This window comes from Oncorhynchus keta, chromosome 20, assembly GCF_023373465.1.
Source record: "Oncorhynchus keta strain PuntledgeMale-10-30-2019 chromosome 20, Oket_V2, whole genome shotgun sequence".
Lineage (NCBI taxonomy): Eukaryota > Metazoa > Chordata > Actinopteri > Salmoniformes > Salmonidae > Oncorhynchus > Oncorhynchus keta.
The window spans coordinates 45,863,980-45,886,479 of record NC_068440.1 but is presented as its reverse complement, the minus strand read 5'-3'; the positions used below and the strand labels follow the sequence as shown (position 1 = coordinate 45,886,479).

Genomic DNA, 22,500 nt, shown 5'->3' with positions numbered 1-22,500 from the left:
TTAATTGTTCAACAGTCTTATGGCTTGTGGGGTAGAAGCTGTTGAGGAGCCTTTTGGTCCTAGACTTGGAGCTCCGGTACCGCTTGCTGTGCAGTTGCAGAGAGAACAGTCTATAACTTGGGTGGTAGGAGTCTGCCAATTTTTCGGGCCTTCCTCTGACATCGCCTGGTATAGAGGTCCTGGATGGCAGGCAGTTTGGCCCCAGTGTTGTACTGGGCCGTACGCACGACCCTCTGTAGTGCCATGCGGTCAGAGGCCGAGCAGTTGCCGTACCAGGCAGTGATGCAACCAATCAGGATGCTCTCGACGGTGCAGCTGTAGAGCCTTTGGGGACCCATCTGGGGATCTGGGGACCCATCTGGGGATCTGGGGACCCATCTGGGGATCTGGGGACCCATCTGGGGATCTGGGGACCCATGCCAACTCTTTTCAGTCTCCTGAGGGGGAAGAGGTGTTGTCCTGCCCTCTTCATGACTGTCTTGGTGTGTTTGGACCTATAGTTAGGATATAGGATAGTTTGTTGTTGACATGAACACCAAGGAAGTTTCTGGTTTTAGTTTGTTAGCAGCCACTTTTAATAAGGAAGTCAACATGTCATGATGATCAGTGATCACCAGGGACAAGCAGGCCACTCTCAGATCTTCATATCACTCGTGTGAAAATCACTGTAGAGAAACTAGGCTGGTGATGTTTTCTCTTCTGGCTCTATGGTGTTGTTGCTTAGCTACACACTAGTCTGTGTCCTAGCCTCCTCCTCTTTCTTCACCTCATCCTTCATCACTCTCTCTATCCCTCGTTCCCTACTCTATCCCTCTGTTCAACAGCTGGTGAGGGTAAAGACAGGAGGAGACAGGAGGTTAAGAAGACACCCAGATGGAGAGATGCTCCTCTTTCTGCACGGTCGGTTCGTGTTCCGCTGTGTTCTACAGAGCTCTAGACTCTCTCTCTCTTTATCTATCTTTATCTCTTTATTTCTCTCCATCTTTCTCCCTCCGTTTCTCTCTCTCTCTCTCTCTCCTTCTCCCTCTCTCTCTCTCTCCCTCTCTCTCTGTCCCTCTTTCTTTCTCTCTCTCATTATATCTCCCTCTCTCTCTCTTTATTTTCTCTCTCTCTTTCTCTCTCTCACTGTCTCTCTCTCTCTCACTATCTTTCTCTCTCTCTCTCTCTCTCTCTCTCTCTCTCTCTCTCTCTCTCTCTCTCTCTCTCTCTCTCTCTCTCTCTCTCTCTCTCACACTTGTTTCTATCGTGACATCCATAGGCAACCATGACCCGCGTATCACATTTAATATCTCCCCCCGCCTGTTGCATTAGTTATAGACGCCACTGAGACAATCAGTCACCATAGGACATCTATTCAAGGAAGTTGATTAACAAAACACTGCCACTGCCAACGCTAAAAAAGTGCATATATGCAAAGTGCAAAGTACATTTGCATCACATTAACATATAATGTATAACGTGACATGCGGTTCAAATACATCAGTCACAATAACTCTACGTTTCACATCTCGTGACCGTCAGTCCAAAGTTATTTCATTTATCCGAATGGGCTTTTAATTAATCCCAACCTTCACCGGGTCACTTCATCCAAAGAGACGTTTCTGCAAGACACGAGTCGTGGAATTCTAACCATCTCTTCAGAAACCCCAGAGAATAGTTTCCGTCTACCAGTTTAAATTCCAACCGTTGGTCACCTCACTTCCGCGTCATTTCAAACCCCACAAAATCTATACGATGATAAAAAAATAATAGTAATAATTATATAAATCTGTGTCAATGTGGAAAACTGATTAGATTTACAAAATGTCATCAACGTTAAAGGGCATCTCGTCTTTTTTTTCCCATCCAACTTTTAACCTAAATCCAATGGCACGGTGAACGGTTTTGGTTGTTTTCATGTTGAATTCGCCTTAGTTGGAAGACTTTATCAAATGTATGTCAAAGCTAGACGTTTCACTGATTTCTGTTTCTGTCTGTCTACAGGTTTGAATTCCCACCGTTTCTCACCTCGCCAACACCAGACAGAGTTGTTTATGTCTACCAGTTTGGGAGGAGAACGCATCTATCTCTGTCTGTCTGTCTGTCTGTCTGTCTGTCTGTCTGTCTGTCTGTCAACTCTGTCTGTCAACTCTGTCTGTCTGTCTGTCTGTCTGTCTGTCTGTCTGTCTGTCAACTCTGTCTGTCTGTCTGTCTGTCTGTCTGTCTGTCTGTCTGTCTGTCTGTCTGTCTGTCTGTCTGTCTGTCTGTCAACTCTGTCTGTCTGTCTGTCTGTCAACTCTGTCTGTCTGTCTGTCTGTCTGTCTGTCTGTCTGTCTGTCTGTCTGTCTGTCTGTCTGTCTGTCTGTCTGTCAACTCTGTCTGTCTGTCTGTCTGTTTTAATCGGTGAGATAGGACGGGGTAAGAGTTCGTTTTAATCAGTGAGATAGGATGGGGGTAAGAGTTAGTTTTAATCAGTGAGATAGGATGGGGGTAAGAGTTAGTTTTAATCAGTGAGATAGGATGGGGGTAAGAGTTAGTTTTAATCAGTGAGATAGGATGGGGGTAAGAGTTAGTTTTAATCAGTGAGATAGGATGGGGGTAAGAGTTAGTTTTAATCAGTGGGATAGGATGGGGTAAGAGTTAGTTTTAATCGGTGAGATAGGACGGGGTAAGAGTTAGTTTTAATCAGTGGGATAGGATGGGGGTAAGAGTTAGTTTTAATCAGTGGGATAGGATGGGGTAAGAGTTAGTTTTAATCAGTGGGATAGGATGGGGTAAGAGTTAGTTTTAATCAGTGGGATAGGATGGGGTAAGAGTTAGTTTTAATCAGTGGGATAGGATGGGGGTAAGAGTTAGTTTTAATCAGTGGGATAGGACGGGGTAAGAGTTAGTTTTAATCAGTGGGATAGGATGGGGTAAGAGTTAGTTTTAATCAGTGGGATAGGATGGGGTAAGAGTTGGTTTTAATCAGTGGGATAGGATGGGGGTAAGAGTTAGTTTTAATCAGTGGGATAGGATGGGGGTAAGAGTTAGTTTTAATCGGTGGGATAGGACGGGGTAAGAGTTAGTTTTAATCAGTGAGATAGGATGGGGTAAGAGTTAGTTTTAATCAGTGGGATAGGACGGGGTAAGAGTTAGTTTTAATCAGTGGGATAGGACGGGGTAAGAGTTAGTTTTAATCAGTGGGATAGGATGGGGTAAGAGTTAGTTTTAATCAGTGGGATAGGATGGGGTAAGAGTTAGTTTTAATCAGTGGGATAGGATGGGGGTAAGAGTTAGTTTTAATCAGTGGGATAGGATGGGGTAAGAGTTAGTTTTAATCAGTGGGATAGGATGGGGTAAGAGTTAGTTTTAATCAGTGGGATAGGATGGGGGTAAGAGTTAGTTTTAATCAGTGGGATAGGATGGGGGTAAGAGTTAGTTTTAATCGGTGGGATAGGACGGGGTAAGAGTTAGTTTTAATCAGTGAGATAGGATGGGGGTAAGAGTTAGTTTTAATCAGTGGGATAGGACGGGGTAAGAGTTAGTTTTAATCAGTGGGATAGGATGGGGTAAGAGTTAGTTTTAATCAGTGGGATAGGATGGGGTAAGAGTTAGTTTTAATCAGTGGGATAGGACGGGGTAAGAGTTAGTTTTAATCAGTGGGATAGGACGGGGGTAAGAGTTAGTTTTAATCAGTGGGATAGGACGGGGGTAAGAGTTAGTTTTAATCAGTGGGATAGGATGGGGGTAAGAGTTAGTTTTAATCAGTGGGATAGGATGGGGGTAAGAGTTAGTTTTAATCAGTGGGATAGGACGGGGTAAGAGTTAGTTTTAATCAGTGGGATAGGATGGGGTAAGAGTTAGTTTTAATCAGTGGGATAGGATGGGGTAAGAGTTAGTTTTAATCAGTGGGATAGGACGGGGGTAAGAGTTAGTTTTAATCAGTGAAATAGGACGGGGGTAAGAGTTAGTTTTAATCAGTGGGATAGGACGGGGGTAAGAGTTAGTTTTAATCAGTGGGATAGGACGGGGGTAAGAGTTAGTTTTAATCAGTGGGATAGGACGGGGGTAAGAGTTAGTTTTAATCAGTGAGATAGGACGGGGGTAAGAGTTAGTTTTAATCAGTGGGATAGGACGGGGGTAAGAGTTAGTTTTAATCAGTGGGATAGGATGGGGGTAAGAGTTAGTTTTAATCAGTGGGATAGGACGGGGGTAAGAGTTAGTTTTAATCAGTGGGCTGTAGCCCAATACACCTGCAGCAAACACTACAGTACACTGTATCATGCAACACACACTCACACATGCACACACCAACTCCAGCACGCATGCTAGAAACTAGCTCAGGCTAATCAAACTTTTTAGTACATGATGAATACCAATGACCAAGAAGCATATATATATATATATTTAACAGATGAAGAGACACAGAGACATAATTCACAGTGCAACCAGCATGCATTGCTGCCGCAGGCTATACACACACAAAAGAAAGCTCTCCGACCCAATGCGCTGGCACTCTGGAAAGAAGAAACAAACCGCTGATTCAAAAGATAGTTCCGCAGTCCTTTCGTAGAAGAGGCCAGAATCACAATGACTATAAAACTGCTACAGAATGTTTAGAATAGTTTAGTTGATGAACACAGCGGCATTAAAACAACAACTACATTACAACTTAGAAAGTGTGAGAAAACCTGTTCCGTATGACATTCTAACTGTTTGCAGTTACAAGCAGTGACAACAACAACAATGTCCTTCTGAAGCACCAGATTAGCTACAGTTGAAGTCGGAAGTTTACATTCACCTTAGCCAAGTAGATTTAAACTCAGTTGTTCACAATTCATGACGTGTTCTTGGTAAAAAATTGCCTGTCTTAGGTCAGTTAGGATCACCACTTTATTTTAAGAATGTGAAACGTCAGAATAATAGTAGAGATAATTATTTATTTCAGCTTTTATTTTGTTCATCACCTTCCCAGTGGATCAGATTTAGTATTTGGTAGCATTGCCTTTAAATTGTTTAATTTGGGCCAAACGTTTTGGGTATCCTTCCACAAGCTTCCCACAATAAGTTGGGTGAATTTTGGCCCATTCCTCCTGACAGAGCTGGTGTAACTGAATCAAGTTTGTAGGCCTCCTTGATCACACACGCTTTTACGGTTCTCTCCACAAATTTTCTATAGGATTGAAGTTTGTGATGGCCACTCCAATACCTTTGTTGTCCTTAAGCCATTTTGTCACAACTTTGGAAGTATGCTTGGGATCAATGTCCATTTGGAAGACCCTTTTGCGATCAAGCTTTAACTTCCTGACTGATGTCTTGAGATGATGCTTCAAAATATTGATGTAATGTTCCTCCTCATGATGTCATCTATTTTGTGAAGTTCACCAGTCCCTCCCGCAGCAAAGCACCCCCACAACATGATGCTGCCACCCCCACAACATGATGCTGCCACCCCCACAACATGATGCTGCCACCGCCGTGCTTCACTGTTGGGATGGTGTCTTCAGCTTGTAAACCTCCCCTTTTTCCTCCAAAAATAACAATGGTCATTATGGCCAAACAGTTCTATTTTTGTTTCATCAAACCAGAGGACATTTCTCCAAAAAGTAAGTATCTTTGTCCCCGTGTGCAGTTGAAAACCATAGTCTGGCTTCTTTATGGCGGTTTTGGAGCAGTGGCTTCTTCCTTGCTGAGTGGCCTTTCAGGTTATGTCGATATAGGACTCGTTTTACTGTGGATTTAGATACTTTTGTACCTGTTTCCTTCAGCATCTTCACAAGGTCCTTTGCTGTTGTTCTGGAATTGATTTGCTCTTTTCACACGAAAGTACGTTCATCTCTAGGAGACAGAACGCCTCTCCTTCCTGAGCGGTATGACAGCTTCATGGTCGCATGGTGTTTATACTTGCGTACTATTGTTTGTACAGAGAAACGTTGTACATTCAGGTGTTTGGAAATTGCTCCCAAGGAAGAACCAGACCTGTGAGGTCTACCATTTTTTTCTGAGGTCTTGGCTGATTTCTTTTGATTTTCCCATGATGTCAAGCAAAGAGGCACTGAGTTTGAAGGTAGGCCTTGAAATACATCCACAGGTTCACCTCCAATTGACTCAAATTATGTTAATTAGCCTATCAGGAGCTTCTAAAGCCATGGCATTATTTTCTGGAATTTTCCAAGCTGTTTAAAGGCATATTCAACTTAGTGTATGTAATCTTCTGACCCACTTGAATTGTGATACAGTGAATTATAAGTGAAATAATCTGTAAACAATTGTTGGAAAATGACTTGTAGAAGTAGATGTCCTAACCGACATTTCCAAAACTATAGTTTGTTAACAAGACATTTTTGGAGTGGTTGAAAAACAAGTTTTAATGAATCCAACCTAAGTGGATGTAAACTTCTGACCTCAACTGTAAATACACCTTCTCTCCCCTGCTAAATACTTACAGGATGTAAGGCTACAGGAAGTAGGCTAGGAGGAAGTACAAGTACACTGAATGGCCAAAGGAAGTATATGTTGTGTCCATACTGTGTAGGTGGGAATTCATGAGCAATGAAGAGCAGCCATGGCTGTGGAGATGGGCTGGCTGCACTGGGGAAGGAAGGAGGGAGGGAGGTGGGAAGGAAGGGAGGGAGGGAGGGAGGGAGGGAAGGGAGGGAGGGAGGGAGGGAGGGAGGGAGGGAGGGAGGGAGGGAGGGAGGGAGGGCAGTGGGAGAGAGAGATTGTCACACGCCACATCTTTGAAGATGGCCTGCCTACCCAGTAATTAGGGCACAGAAGACACGGCACACACACACACACATCCACCAGCATGAAATTCACTGTGACACCCGTGCCCCGTCACGACCACCGCAGAGAGAAGAGAGAATTAGAGAATAAAGGAGAGGAGAGAAAGGGGAAGGAGGGAGGGAGGGAGGGACAGAGAGATGGAGGATCAGGGAGGGAGGGAGGGAGGGAGGGAGGGAGGGAGGGAGGGAGGGAGGGAGGGAGGGAGGGAGGGAGGGAGGGGGGGGGGAGGGAGGGAGGGAGGGAGGGAGGGAGGGAGGGAGGGAGGGACAGAGATGGAGGATCAGGGGGGGGAGGGATGGGGAAGGGGGAAGTAAGGAGGGATGGAGGATCAGGTAGGGAGGGAGGGAGGGAGGGAGGGAGGGAGGGAGGGAGGGAGGGAGGGAGGGAGGGAGGGAGGGAGGGAGGGAGGGAGGGAGGGAGGGAGGGAGGGAGGGAGGGAGAGATGGAGGATCAGGGAGGGAGGGATGGGGATGGAGGGAAGTAAAGAGGGATGGAGGATCAGGTAGGGAGAAGGATGATCTCTGAGTGCAGCTTATGAGGGGCATCCATCAGGAGGTGACACTCGTAGAAATAAACCCCTTTCCCATATTCAATTACACACAGAGGTACACACACACACGCACACGCACACACACACACACACACACACACACACACACACACACACACACACACACACACACACACACGCACATACAGTTTCATAAGATAATAAGAGTCTAGAATAAGATTAGAGTCTAGAATAAGATTAGAGTCTATAATGAGATAAGAGTCTATAATAAGATAAGAGTCAAGAAAAAGATAAGAGTCTATAATAAGATAAGAGTCTATAATAAGATAAGAGTGAATAATAAGATAAGAGTCTAGAATAAGATAAGAATGTAGTAACGTTCCTGAGGTCCTCCCGATCTGTGCAAGCCTAACCTTGACCGTGTGGCATTAACCCTTAACAGTGAAACCAGGGTTTTTTCATCTCACAGTTTACAATAACATCTCTCCCCATAGGAATACATTGACTGCTCCCCTATCTTCAACCTGAAGCCTATGTGGGTTCTGAATGCCATATCAAACTGTCTTCGATGACAATCCATCAGGCCACTATGATTCTAAGCTTCCTGGACAAACCGGAAGTGGTTAAAATCACCTTAAAAATATGTTGATACACCCAACCTGCAGTTTGTGATAAATAGTGCATTGAACCCTCTGTAAATCAGTCAATTCTTAATATAAAAACTTAGAACTCAGGATTCTGTAAAAGCCTCCCCCAAGGAGGAGATATGTTTTCTTTCAGCTTCGTGTGCCAACCGGAAGTGCCTTAAATGGGAGTCATAGTGGCTGTTTTGAAGGGGTAAAAATGTCACATCTTTACAAAACATCAAGTGTGTGATTAGGCACCACTCAAGAGCAGTAAATCAGTCATTTCTCCCAACAAATGTCCAAGAAAAAAACTCTCACACACACAGCTAGGATGGAGTGACACAGTGTGTAGCTTACTGCACTGGGCCTGCAATGGACACCGGAGCCTGCAATGGACACCGGAGTTCGCACCACCAAAGAACTGTCAGAGCTCTGAAACTTTAGAAACCTGTTCTGGAGCGTAACTGGATAGTGCATGGTGAGTTATGTGGCTCTACAAGGTTCTCAGGCCGAAAAACAGCCTTGTACATTCGCAAGGACTTCAATTCATTTTGACCATCACGAAAATGATGACATTTAGAAAAGTCCCAGAGTCACAAGACTAGGTGCATTGGAACCGCCTTGGCCCATAGAGACGGACGCTAAAGTTTCTGTACGATAGCTCATTCATGGACCCCGTAGCAACGCCTGGAAAAAGTGAATTTTCAGCACAAATTAATGTCGCTTCACGGGCACCGAATGACCTATCGAGCCAAATCTCGGGATTCGGGGTCGCCTCAGCTAAGCCTACACATAATGTTGGAACTGGACCCGCATATAGAACGTAACCACGTGTCTCACGTTTTATTGTGGCTTAAACAGAAGGCGCTGTGAATTTTGGACCTGTTCTAAAATATGTGATAGTTGGCTTCTAAACGTATCGAACAAAGTAGGTTTGGTGTCAGTGTGAATTAGTTTGGTGTCAAAATTATATCTTAATTACATTTACATTTACATTTAAGTCATTTAGCAGACGCTCTTATCCAGAGCGACTTACAAATTGGTGCATTCACCTTATGACATCCAGTGGAACAGCCACTTGCATCTAAATCTTTTAGGGGGGGGGGGTGAGAAGGATTACTTATCCTATCCTAGGTATTCCTTAAAGAGGTGGGGTTTCAGGTGTCTCCGGAAGGTGGTGATTGACTCCGCTGTCCTGGCGTCGTGAGGGAGTTTGTTCCACCATTGGGGGGCCAGAGCAGCGAACAGTTTTGACTGGGCTGAGCGGGAACTGTACTTCCTCAGTGGTAGGGAGGCGAGCAGGCCAGAGGTGGATGAACGCAGTGCCCTTGTTTGGGTGTAGGGCCTGATCAGAGCCTGGAGGTACTGAGGTGCCGTTCCCCTCACAGCTCCGTAGGCAAGCACCATGGTCTTGTAGCGGATGCGAGCTTCAACTGGAAGCCAGTGGAGAGAGCGGAGGAGTGGGGAGAGAACTTGGGAAGGTTGAACACCAGACGGGCTGCGGCGTTCTGGATGAGCTATAGGGGTTTAATGGCACAGGCAGGGAGCCCAGCCAACAGCGAGTTGCAGTAATCCAGACGGGAGATGACAAGTGCCTGGATTAGGACCTGCGCCGCTTCCTGTGTGAGGCAGGGTCGTACTCTGCGGATGTTGTAGAGCATGAACCTACAGGAACGGGCCACCGCCTTGATGTTAGTTGAGAACGACAGGGTGTTGTCCAGGATCACGCCAAGGTTCTTAGCGCTCTGGGAGGAGGACACAATGGAGTTGTCAACCGTGATGGCGAGATCATGGAACGGGCAGCCCCGGGAGGAAGAGCAGCTCCGTCTTGCCGAGGTTCAGCTTGAGGTGGTGATCCGTCATCCACACTGATATGTCTGCCAGACATGCAGAGATGCGATTCGCCACCTGGTCATCAGAAGGGGGAAAGGAGAAGATTAATTGTGTGTCGTCTGCATAGCAATGATAGGAGAGACCATGTGAGGTTATGACAGAGCCAAGTGACTTGGTGTATAGCGAGAATAGGAGAGGGCCTAGAACAGAGCCCTGTGGGACACCAGTGGTGAGAGCGCGTGGTGAGGAGACAGATTCTCGCCACGCCACCTGGTAGGAGCGACCTGTCAGGTAGGATGCAATCCAAGCGTGGGCCGCCCCGGAGATGCCCAACTCGGAGAGGGTGGAGAGGAGGATCTGATGGTTCACAGTATCGAAGGCAGCCGATAGGTCTAGAAGGATGAGAGCAGAGGAGAGAGAGTTAGCTTTAGCAGTGCGGAGCGCCTCCGTGATGCAGAGAAGAGCAGTCTCAGTTGAATGACTAGTCTTGAAACCTGACTGATTTGGATCAAGAAGGTCATTCTGAGAGAGATAGCGGTAGAGCTGGCCAAGGTTCAAGAGTTTTGGAGAGAAAAGAAAGAAGGGATACTGGTCTGTAGTTGTTGACATCGGAGGGATCGAGTGTAGGTTTTTTCAGAAGGGGTGCAACTCTCGCTCTCTTGAAGACGGAAGGGACGTAGCCAGCGGTCAGGGATGAGTTGATGAGCGAGGTGAGGTAAGGGAGAAGGTCTCCGGAAATGGTCTGGAGAAGAGAGGAGGGGATAGGGTCAAGCGGGCAGGTTGTTGGGCGGCCGGCTGTCACAAGACGCGAGATTTCATCTGGAGAGAGAGGGGAGAAAGAGGTCAGAACACAGGGTAGGGCAGTGTGAGCAGAACCAGCGGTTTCGTTTGACGTAGCAAACGAGGATCGGATGTCGTCGACCTTCTTTTCAAAATGGTTGACGAAGTCATCTGCAGAGAGGGAGGAGGGGGGGGGGAGGAGGATTAAGGAGGGAGGAGAAGGTGGCAAAGAGCTTCCTAGGGTTAGAGGCAGATGCTTGGAATTTAGAGTGGTAGAAAGTGGCTTTAGCAGCAGAGACAGAGGAGGAAAATGTAGAGAGGAGGGAGTGAAAGGATGCCAGGTCCGCAGGGAGGCGAGTTTTCCTCCATTTCCGCTCGGCTGCCCGGAGCCCTGTTCTGTGAGCTCGCAATGAGTCGTCGAGCCACGGAGCGGGAGGGGAGGACCGAGCCGGCCTGGAGGATAGGGGACATAGAGAGTCAAAGGATGCAGAAAGGGAGGACAGGGGGAGGGTTGAGGAGGCAGAATCAGGAGATAGGTTGGAGAAGGTTTGAGCAGAGGGAAGAGATGATAGGATGGAAGAGGAGAGAGTAGCGGGGGAGAGAGAGCGAAGGTTGGGACGGCGCGATACCATCCGAGTAGGGGCAGTGTGGGAAGTGTTGGATGAGAGCGAGAGGGAAAAGGATACAAGGTAGTGGTCGGAGACTTGGAGGAGTTGCAATGGGGTTAGTGGAAGAACAGCATCTAGTAAAGATGAGGTCGAGCGTATTGCCTGCCTTGTGAGTAGGGGGAAGGTGAGAGGGTGAGGTCAAAAGAGGAGAGGAGTGGAAAGAAGGAGGCAGAGAGGAATGAGTCAAAGGTAGACGTGGGGAGGTTAAAGTCGCCCAGAACTGTGAGAGGTGAGCCGTCCTCAGGAAAGGAGCTTATCAAGGCATCAAGCTCATTGATGAACTCTCCGAGGAACCTGGAGGGCGATAAATGATAAGGATGTTAAGCTTGAAAGGGCTGGTAACTGTGACAGCATGGAATTCAAAGGAGGCGATAGACAGATGGGTAAGGGGAGAAAGAGAGAATGACCACTTGGGAGAGATGAGGATCCCGGTGCCACCACCCCGCTGACCAGAAGCTCTCGGGGTGTGCGAGAACACGTGGGCGGACGAGGAGAGAGCAGTAGGAGTAGCAGTGTTATCTGTGGTGATCCATGTTTCCGTAAGTGCCAAGAAGTCGAGGGACTGGAGGGAGGCATAGGCTGAGATGAACTCTGCCTTGTTGGCCGCAGATCGGCAGTTCCAGAGGCTACCGGAGACCTGGAACTCCACGTGTGTCGTGCGCGCTGGGACCACCAGATTAGGGTGGCCGCGGCCACGCGGTGTGGAGCGTTTGTATGGTCTGTGCAGAGAGGAGAGAACAGGGATAGACAGACACATAGTTGACAGGCTACAGAAGAGGCTACGCTAATGCAAGGAGATTGGAATGACAAGTGGACTACACGTCTCGAATGTTCAGAAAGTTAAGCTTACGTAGCAAGAATCTTATTGACTAAAATGATTAAAATGATACAGTACTGCTGAAGTAGGCTAGCTGGCAGTGGCTGCGTTGTTGACACTACACTAATCAAGTCGTTCCGTTGAGTGTAATAGTTTCTACAGTGCAGCTATTCGGGGGCTAGCTGGCTAGCTTGCAGTGTTGATTACGTTACGTTGCGTTAAAAGAACGACAATAGCTGGCTAGCTAACCTAGAAAATCGCTCTAGACTACACAATTATCTTAAACAGTTAATTGACAGATGGACGTTGACTTGATGGCTAACTTTTGTCCATTTGCAATAAGTTTAAACAGTGATGAACCATCACCAAATTGACATGCTGAAATCAACACCAACGAGCGATGGAGAGGAACCACTATCACTGCCGGCCATCCCGAGTTCAACAGGCCAATCAATTGGGCATTTCTGCAGTATATTAGAGCGTGTCAAATTCGTGATGGTCGATGGCCTTTGAAACATATTGCAAATGGAAAGCCGTGGACCTGGTGATTGGAACGGGTTAGCAGGAGCACATTTTTAAAAATGTTTTTTACTGCCTTTAGAGTGGTGCAAGGGGTCTACGGCTGGGAAGGGAGCACCCCCCACCCGTGCCCAGCCAATTATAGGGGTCTACGGCTGGGAATGGAGCACCCCCCACACGTGCCCAGCCAATATAGGGGTCTACTGCTGGGAAGGGAGCACCCCCCCACCCGTGCCCAGCCAATATAGGGGTCTACGGCTGGGAAGGGAGCTCCCCCCACCCGTGCCCAGCCAATATAGGGGTCTACGGCTGGGAAGGGAGCTCCCCCCACCCGTGCCCAGCCAATACAGGGGTCTACGGTTGGGAAGGGAGCTCCCCCCACCCGTGCCCAGCCAATATAGGTGTCTACGGCTAGGAAGGGAGCTCTCCCCACCCGTGCCCAGCCAATATAGGGGTCTACGGCTGGGAAGGAACACCCCCCACCCATGCCCAGCCAATATAGGGGTCTACTGCTGGGAAGGGAGCTCCCCCCACCCGTGCCCAGCCAATATAGGGGTCTACGGCTGGGAAGGGAGCTCCCCCCACCCGTGCCCAGCCAATATAGGGATCTACTGATGGGAAGGTAGCACCCCCCACCCGTGCCCAGCAAATATAGGGGTCTACTGCTGGGAAGGGAGCACCCCCCACCCGTGCCCAGCAAATATAGGGGTCTACTGCTGGGAAGGGAGCACCCCCCCACCTGTGCCCAGCCAATATAGGGCACCCCTGGTAATTTTGGACATTTTTCAAAAAGTATTTAAAAAAAGTCCCACTTCTCCCTCATCAAACATGACAAATAGACCTTCTAGGTTGATTCAGGGCTTAGCATAGTGATATATATCATTTGGTCAGTATAAATGCCATTTGGACATGGTTCACTGACTTTTGGGTTCAGAAACCGACTTTCTATGACCATATATGGCAAATGGACATAATACCCAGATTTAGCACTTTCAATACTTATATATATGGCATTTGGACATTTCTTATGCCATTTAGCCATGGTTCACTGATTCTTGACTTTCTACGGTCATATATTGCACATGGACATAACATAGGCCTCATGGACAAATTCAATAAAATAAGACAAAGATTCAGTTCATTCAGTTGTCATATATGTATAAATGACAAGAAATTACAAAGAATTTAAAAAAAAACAGTCCAGAAAGCACTTTCATAGAGGGTCGTACATTTTTGATTTTCTTTTCAAATTTTCAAAATTTGACCTTTGGGTCTTTTTTTTTTAACCTTTATTTAACCAGGCAAGTCCGTTAAGAACATATTCTTATTTTCAATGACAGCCTGACAGTGGGTTAACTGCTCGGGGGTTTGAACTCGCAACCTTCCGGTTACTAGTCCAACGCTCTAACCACTAGGCTACGCTGCCGCCCTTGACATTATGTCCATTAGCAATATGGAAATCTACGGTGGAGCAGTATGACACTTGGCATCTGCCATATGCCAGTTGCCATAAGCTTTGAATGAATTGCCATCCATTTGAGTGGTATTTGCTATCGTGTATATGTTTCGCCCCAATGGCAATAATATGCATTTCATTTTTGTCCATTTCATGGGGGTTTTCCCTTAATTCTGTCATCACGTAGTGCTTTGAGAGACTAGTCAAGGATCATATCACGTCCACCTTACCGTCCACCCTACACCCACTTCAGTTTGGATACTGCCCTAACTGGTCTCGCAGATGACCCAATCACCATCACACTGCACACTGCCCTATCCCATCTGGACAAAAATAATACCTATGTAAGAATGCTGTTCATTCACTACAGCTCAGCATTCAACAACATAGTACCCTCCAAGCTCATCATCACACTGCACACTGCCCTATCCCATCTGGACAAAAATAATACCTATGTAAGAATGCTGTTCATTCACTACAGCTCAGCATTCAACAACATAGTACCCTCCAAGCTCATCATCAAGCTGGAGGCCCTGGGTCTCAAACCCACCCTGTGCAACTGGGTCCTGGACTTCCTGACTGGCTGCCCCCAGGTGGTGAAGGTAGGAAAAAACATCTCCACTTCGCTGACCCTCAACACTGGGGCCCCACAAGGGTGCCTGCTCAGCCCCCTCCTGTTCTCCCAGTTCACCCATTACTGCGTGGCCATGCACGGCTCCAACTCAATCATCAAGTTTGCAGACGAAACAACAGTATTGCACCAACACCGATGAGACGGCATACAGGGAGGTGGTGAGGGTACTCAGAGTGTGGTGTCAGGTAAACAACCTTTCACTCAATGTCAAAAAAACTAAGGAGATGATCGTGGACTTCAGGAAACAGCAGAGAGAGCACCGAAGGGACAGAATTGGAGAAGGTGGAAAGTTTTAAGTTCCTTGGCGAACACATCACAGACAACCAGAAATGGTCCACCCACACAGACAGTGTGGTGAAGAAGGCACAACAGTGCCTCTTCAACCTCATGAGGCTGAAGAAATTTGGCTTGTCACCCAAAACCCCGACAGGATGCACAGAGCATCCTGTCGGACTGTATCACCGCCTGGTACGGCAACTGTTCCGCCCACAACCGCAAGGCTCTCCAGAAGGTGGTGAGGTCTACACAACGCATCACCGGCTGAAAACTACCTGCCCTCCAGGACACCTACACCACCCGATGTCACAGGAAGGCCGAAAAGATCATCAAGGACAACAACCACCCGAACCACTGCCTGTTCACCCCGCTATCATCCAGAAGGCAAAGTCAGTACAGGTGCAGTGGCTCGGGTGGTTGTTGTCCTTGATGATCTTTTTGGCCTTCCTGTGACATCGGGTGGTGTAGGGACCGAGAGACTGAAAAACAGCAGACTTCTAATAAGCAATCACGAACTCAGAGAGGCTGCTGCCTACATTGAGACCCAATCACGAACTCAGAGAGGCTGCTGCCTACATTGAGACCCAATCACGAACTCAGAGAGGCTGCTGCCTACATTGAGACCCAATCACGAACACAGAGAGGCTGCTGCCTACATTGAGACCCAATCACAAACTCAGAGAGGCTGCTGCCTACATTGAGACCCAATCACGAACTCAGAGAGGCTGCTGCCTACATTGAGACCCAATCACGAACTCAGAGAGGCTGCTGCCTACATTGAGACCCAATCACGAACTCAGAGAGGCTGCTGCCTACATTGAGACCCAATCACGAACACAGAGAGGCTGCTGCCTACATTGAGACCCAATCACGAACTCAGAGAGGCTGCTGCCTACATTGAGACCCAATCACGAACTCAGAGAGGCTGCTGCCTACATTGAGACCCAATCACGAACTCAGAGAGGCTGCTGCCTACATTGAGACCCAATCACAAACTCAGAGAGGCTGCTGCCTACATTGAGACCCAATCACGAACTCAGAGAGGCTGCTGCCTACATTGAGACCCAATCACGAACACAGAGAGGCTGCTGCCTACATTGAGACCCAATCACGAACTCAGAGAGGCTGCTGCCTACATTGAGACCCAATCACGAACACAGAGAGGCTGCTGCCTACATTGAGACCCAATCACGAACTCAGAGAGGCTGCTGCCTACATTGAGACCCAATCACGAACTCAGAGAGGCTGCTGCCTACATTGAGACCCAATCACGAACTCAGAGAGGCTGCTGCCTACATTGAGACCCAATCACGAACACAGAGAGGCTGCTGCCTACATTGAGACCCAATCACGAACACAGAGAGGCTGCTGCCTACATTGAGACCCAATCACGAACACAGAGAGGCTGCTGCCTACATTGAGACCCAATCACGAACTCAGAGAGGCTGCTGCCTACATTGAGACCCAATCACGAACTCAGAGAGGCTGCTGCCTACATTGAGACCCAATCACTAACTCAGAGAGGCTGCTGCCTACATTGAGACCCAATCACGAACTCAGAGAGGCTGCTGCCTACATTGAGACCCAATCACGAACTCAGAGAGGCTGCTGCCTACATTGAGACCCAATCACGAACTCAGAGAGGCTGCTGCCTACATTGAGACCCAATCACTGGACACTTTAATAAATGGATCACTAGTCACTTTAAACAATTCCACTTTAAATAATGTTTACATATCTTACATTACTCATCTCATATGTATATACTGTATTTTATACCATCTACTGCATCTTGCCTATGCTGCTCGGCCATCGCTCATCCATATATTTATATGTATATACTGTACTCTATACCATCTACTGCATCTTAGTCTATGCATTACTCATATCATATGTATATACTGTACTCTATACCATCTACTACATCTTGCCGATGCTGCTCGGCCATCACTCATCCATATACTTATATGTACACATTCTCATTCACCCCTTTATATTTGTGTGTATTAGGTCGTTGTTGTGGAATTGTTAGATTGCTTGTTAGATATTACTGCACTGTAGGAACTAGAAGCACAAGCATTTCACTACACTCACATTAACATATGCTAATTACAGGTATGTGATCAATACAATTTGATTTGATTTGATGAAATTTGACACAAACACACACAAGGTCACACACAGACAGACACACACACACAGTCACACACACAGTCACACAGTCACAGAACAAAGTCACACACAGTCACACACAGTCACACACAGTCACACACGCACACACACAAAGTCACACACAGACACACACACACACATGCACACTCACAAACACACGTACACACACACACACCACTGGCCACAGTCAACACAGAACATAAATTCTCCATTTCAACTGATGAAAAGGCTTAACCACTTGGCCCATAGTACCACCAAACCACAGCCCTAAACACACAAACAGAGTCTGGAAACACAGACAGAGTCTGGAAACACAGATAGAGTCTGGAAACACAGTCTGGAAACACAGATAGAGTCTGGAAACACAGACAGAGTCTGGAAACACAGAGTCTGGAAACACAGACAGAGTCTGGAAACACAGAGCCTGGAAACACAGAGTCTGGAAACACAGACAGAGTCTGGAAACACAGAGCCTGGAAACACAGACAGAGTCTGGAAACACAGAGCCTGGAAACACAGACAGAGTCTGGAAACACAGAGCCTGGAAACACAGACAGAGTCTGGAAACACAGAGCCTGGAAACACAGACAGAGTCTGGAAACTCAGATAGAGTCTGGAAACACAGAGTCTGGAAACACAGATAGTCTGGAAACACAGATAGAGTCTGGAAACACAGAGTCTGGAAACACAGAGTCTGGAAACACAGATAGAGTCTGGAAACACAGAGTCTGGAAACACAGATAGAGTCTGGAAACACAGAGTCTGGAAACACAGAGTCTGGAAACACAGATAGAGTCTGGAAACACAGATAGAGTCTGGAAACACAGAGTCTGGAAACACAGAGTCTGGAAACACAGATAGAGTCTGGAAACACAGAGTCTGTAAACACAGAGTCTGGAAACACAGAGTCTGGAAACACAGAGTCTGGAAACACAGAGTCTGGAAACACAGAGTCTGGAAACACAGAGTCTGGAAACACAGAGTCTGGAAACACAGATAGAGTCTGGAAACACAGAGTCTGGAAACACAGAGTCTGGAAACACAGAGTCTGTAAACACAGAATCTGGAAACACAGAGTCTGTAAACACAGATAGAGTCTGGAAACACAGAGTCTGGAAACACAGAGTCTGGAAACACAGATAGAGTCTGGAAACACAGAGTCTGGAAACACAGATAGAGTCTGGAAACACAGAGTCTGGAAACACAGAGTCTGGAAACACAGAGTCTGGAAACACAGAGTCTGGAAACACAGAGTCTGGAAACACAGATAGAGTCTGGAAACACAGACAGAGTCTGGAAATACAGAGTCTGGAAACACAGATAGAGTCTGGAAACACAGTCTGGAAACACAGATAGAGTCTGGAAACACAGATAGAGTCTGGAAACACAGATAGAGTCTGGAAACACAGAGAGAGTCTGGAAATACAGAGTCTGGAAACACAGATAGAGTCTGGAAACACAGATAGAGTCTGGAAACACAGACAGAGTCTGGAAACACAGACAGAGTCTGGAAACACAGATAGAGTCTGGAAACACAGACAGAGTCTGGAAACACAGATAGAGTCTGGAAACACAGACAGAGTCTGGAAACACAGAGTCTGGAAACACAGATAGAGTCTGGAAACACAGAGTCTGGAAACACAGAGTCTGGAAACAGAGTCTGGAAACACAGAGTCTGTAAACACAGATAGAGTCTGGAAACACAGAGTCTGGAAACACAGAGTCTGTAAACACAGAGTCTGGAAACACAGATAGAGTCTGGAAACACAGATAGAGTCTGTAAACACAGAGTCTGGAAACACAGAGTCTGGAAACACATATATCAGTGCTCCTTCTGTAGCTCAGTTGGTAGAGCATGGCGCTTGTAACGCCAGGGTAGTGGGTTCGATTCCCGGGACCACCCATACGTAGAATGTATGCACACATGACTGTAAGTCGCTTTGGATAAAAGCGTCTGCTAAATGGCATATTATATTATTATATATAGTCTGCCTTTCCATTGAAATCCATAGTAGTGTTATCAGGAGAGATTTCAGTCAGAAATCACATTACACAGAGCTAATTTGTTCAGTTTTGTTTTTCAAATTAATGATAAATGTGAAAGAATATGTTCCTGCTCAAATCACTGTTTAACTACATTAGATATTTAATGAGGTAACGCTGTGATGAGGTAAAGTTCACAAACACATATATTTACAAAGACACACACACACACACACACACACACACACACACACACACACACACACACACACACACACACACACACACACACACACACACACACACACACACACACACACACACACACGGAACACCAACGGACAAGAGACCTGTGTAGCCTAGCAACAGCACACAGCCTGGCTTCATGGCCAAGAAAGAGGGCTGATCACTGGGGGATAGTTTAGTCAAGTCTACATGTAAATTGAGGAGAGAGGGGGCTGGTCGCTGAGGGAATGTTTGGCCAAGCCTACATTTAAATTGAGGAGAGAGAGGGCTGATCTCTGGAAGTAAGTTTGGCCAAGCCTACATGTAAATTGAGGAGAGAGAGGGCTGATCTCTGGAAGTAAGTTTGGCCAAGCCTACATGTAAATTGAGGAGAGAGAGGGCTGATCGCATGGGGAAAGCTTGTTCATAAAATCTACCCCCTGCCAGGGTGATACACACAATTCGTCACGTGAAACATCAGAAACTCACACAACCACAGAGACACACAAATACACATGCACGCACACACACACACACTAATTTAACATTCATAGAGCCCCTTCCAAAACTCCCTCTTCCAAACTCTCTCCATAAATTTGCAACAGCCCATCGATCATGCTGCTAAACAGAACTATTTGGCTGGCTTTTGTCTCAGCACCTGCTCTAGTCTGGCAGGGTCCAGTGGGGACGAGGAAGGGGAGTGGATACATTTTCAATTGTCTATTTATTTCACTGTTTTTAGGCACCGTGATGCTGTACGGTGGCAACCAGACAGCTCCAGCGAGCTAAGACACGCCAGACCAGCCAGCCCTCCGAACTCAATAAAAACACATTCACTTAATTGCCCACTAATAAAGGGAAAATCAAATCCGACTGATTTGATTGCAGAGATGGAGGTATAAATCCATTCAAAACAAAAGGAAGGGAGCAGAAAATAACTCAGCTTCTGAGTGCAGTGGGAGAAACCCAAGAAACTGCAGAAAGGGTCAGATCGGAAAAGAGGTTGAACCTCTCTCCTGCCTCCACGGCTCGGTAGAGAGGTTGAACTTCTCTCCTGCCTCCACGGCTCGGTAGAGAGGTTGAACCTCTCTCCTGCCTCCACGGCTCGGTAGAGAGGTTGAACTTCTCTCCTGCCTCCACGGCTCGGTAGAGAGGTTGAACTTCTCTCCTGCCTCCACGGTTCGATAGAGAGGTTGAACCTCTCTCCTGCCTCCACGGCTCGGTAGAGAGGTTGAACTTCTCTCCTGCCTCCACGGCTCGGTAGAGAGGTTGAACTTCTCTCCTGCCTCCACGGTTCGATAGAGAGGTTGAACTTCTCTCCTGCCTCCACGGCTCGGTAGAGAGGTTGAACCTGAACCAGCTGCAGTATGAGGGCTACAGTATGAGGGGCTGATGTATGAGAGGCTGCAGTATGAGGGGCTGATGTATGAGAGGCTGCAGTATGAGGGGCTGATGTATGAGAGGCTGCAGTATGAGGGGCTGATGTATGAGAGGCTGCAGTATGAGGGGCTGATGTATGAGGGGCTGATGTATGAGGGCTGCAGTATGAGGGGCTGATGTATGAGAGGCTGCAGTATGAGGGGCTGATGTATGAGAGGCTGATGTATGAGAGGCTGATGTATGAGGGCTGCAGTATGAGGGGCTGATGTATGAGAGGCTGCAGTATGAGGGGCTGATGTATGAGAGGCAAACTCCCTCACGACGCCAGGACAGCGGAGTCAATCACCACCTTCCGGAGACACCTGAAACCCCACCTCTTCAAGGAATACCTAGGATAGGGTAAGTAAGGGTAGGTAATCCTTCTCCCCCAACAAGATTTAGATGCAAGTGGCTGTTCCACTGGTTGTCATAAGGTGTATGCACCAATTTGTAAGTCGCTCTGGATAAGAGCGTCTGCTAAATGACTTAAATGTAATGTAAATGTAATGATGTATGAGAGGCTGATGTATGAGGGGCTGATGTATGAGGGGCTGCTGTATGAGGGGCTGATGTATGAGAGGCTGCAGTATGAGGGGCTGATGTATGAGAGGCTGCAGTATGAGGGGCTGATGTATGAGAGGCTGATGTATGAGAGGCTGATGTATGAGGGGCTGATGTATGAGGGGCTGATGTATGAGGGCTGCAGTATGAGGGGCTGCTGTATGAGGGGCTGATGTATGAGAGGCTGATGTATGAGGGGCTGATGTATGAGGGCTGCCGTATGAGGGGCTGCAGTATGAGGGCTGCAGTATGAAGGGCTGCAGTATGAGGGCTGCAGTATGAGGGCTGCAGTATGAGGGCTGAAGTATGAGGGCTGCAGTATGAAGGGCTGCAGTATGAGGGCTGAAGTATGAGGGCTGCAGTATGAAGGGCTGCAGTATGAGGGCTGAAGTATGAGGGCTGCTGTATGAGGGGCTGCCGTATGAGAGGCTGCTGTCTGAGGGGCTGATGTATGAGGGGCTGATGTATGAGGGCTGCCGTATGAGGGGCTGCAGTATGAGGGCTGCAGTATGAAGGGCTGCAGTATGAGGGCTGCAGTATGAGGGCTGCAGTATGAGGGCTGAAGTATGAGGGCTGCAGTATGAAGGGCTGCAGTATGAGGGCTGAAGTATGAGGGCTGCTGTATGAGGGGCTGATGTATGAGGGGCTGCCGTATGAGGGCTGCAGTAGGAGGGCTGTAGTATGAGGGCTGCAGTATGAGGGGCTCCAGTATGAGGGCTGCAGTATCATGGCTGCAGTATGAGGGCTGCAGTATGAGGGGCTGCAGTATGAGGGGCTGATGTATGAGGGCTGCAGTATGAGGGGCTGCCGTATGAGGGGCTGAAGTATGAGGGCTGCAGTATGAGGGGCTACAGTATGAGGGCTGAAGTATGAGGGCTGCAGTATGAGGGGCTTCAGTATGAGGGCTGAAGTATGAGGGGCTGATGTATGAGAGGCTGATGTATGAGAGGCTGATGTATGAGGGGCTGATGTATGAGGGGCTGCTGTATGAGGGGCTGCAGTATGAGAGGCTGCAGTATGAGGGGCTGATGTATGAGAGGCTGCAGTATGAGGGGCTGATGTATGAGAGGCTGATGTATGAGGGCTGCAGTATGAGGGGCTGCTGTCTGAGGGGCTGATGTATGAGAGGCTGATGTATGAGGGGCTGATGTATGAGGGCTGCCATTTGAGGGGCTGCAGTATGAGGGCTGCAGTATGAAGGGCTGCAGTATGAGGGCTGCAGTATGAGGGCTGCAGTATGAGGGCTGAAGTATGAGGGCTGCAGTATGAA

The 22,500-nt window shown here is 47.6% G+C and overlaps 1 long non-coding RNA gene across 1 annotated transcript in view; it reads right to left on the bottom strand.

Annotated features, from left to right (window-relative positions):
• The window catches only part of LOC127910066 (uncharacterized), a 37,453-nt gene that overhangs the window by 13,964 nt on the left and 989 nt on the right, over window positions 1-22,500 (bottom strand). The window lies entirely within an intron of this gene.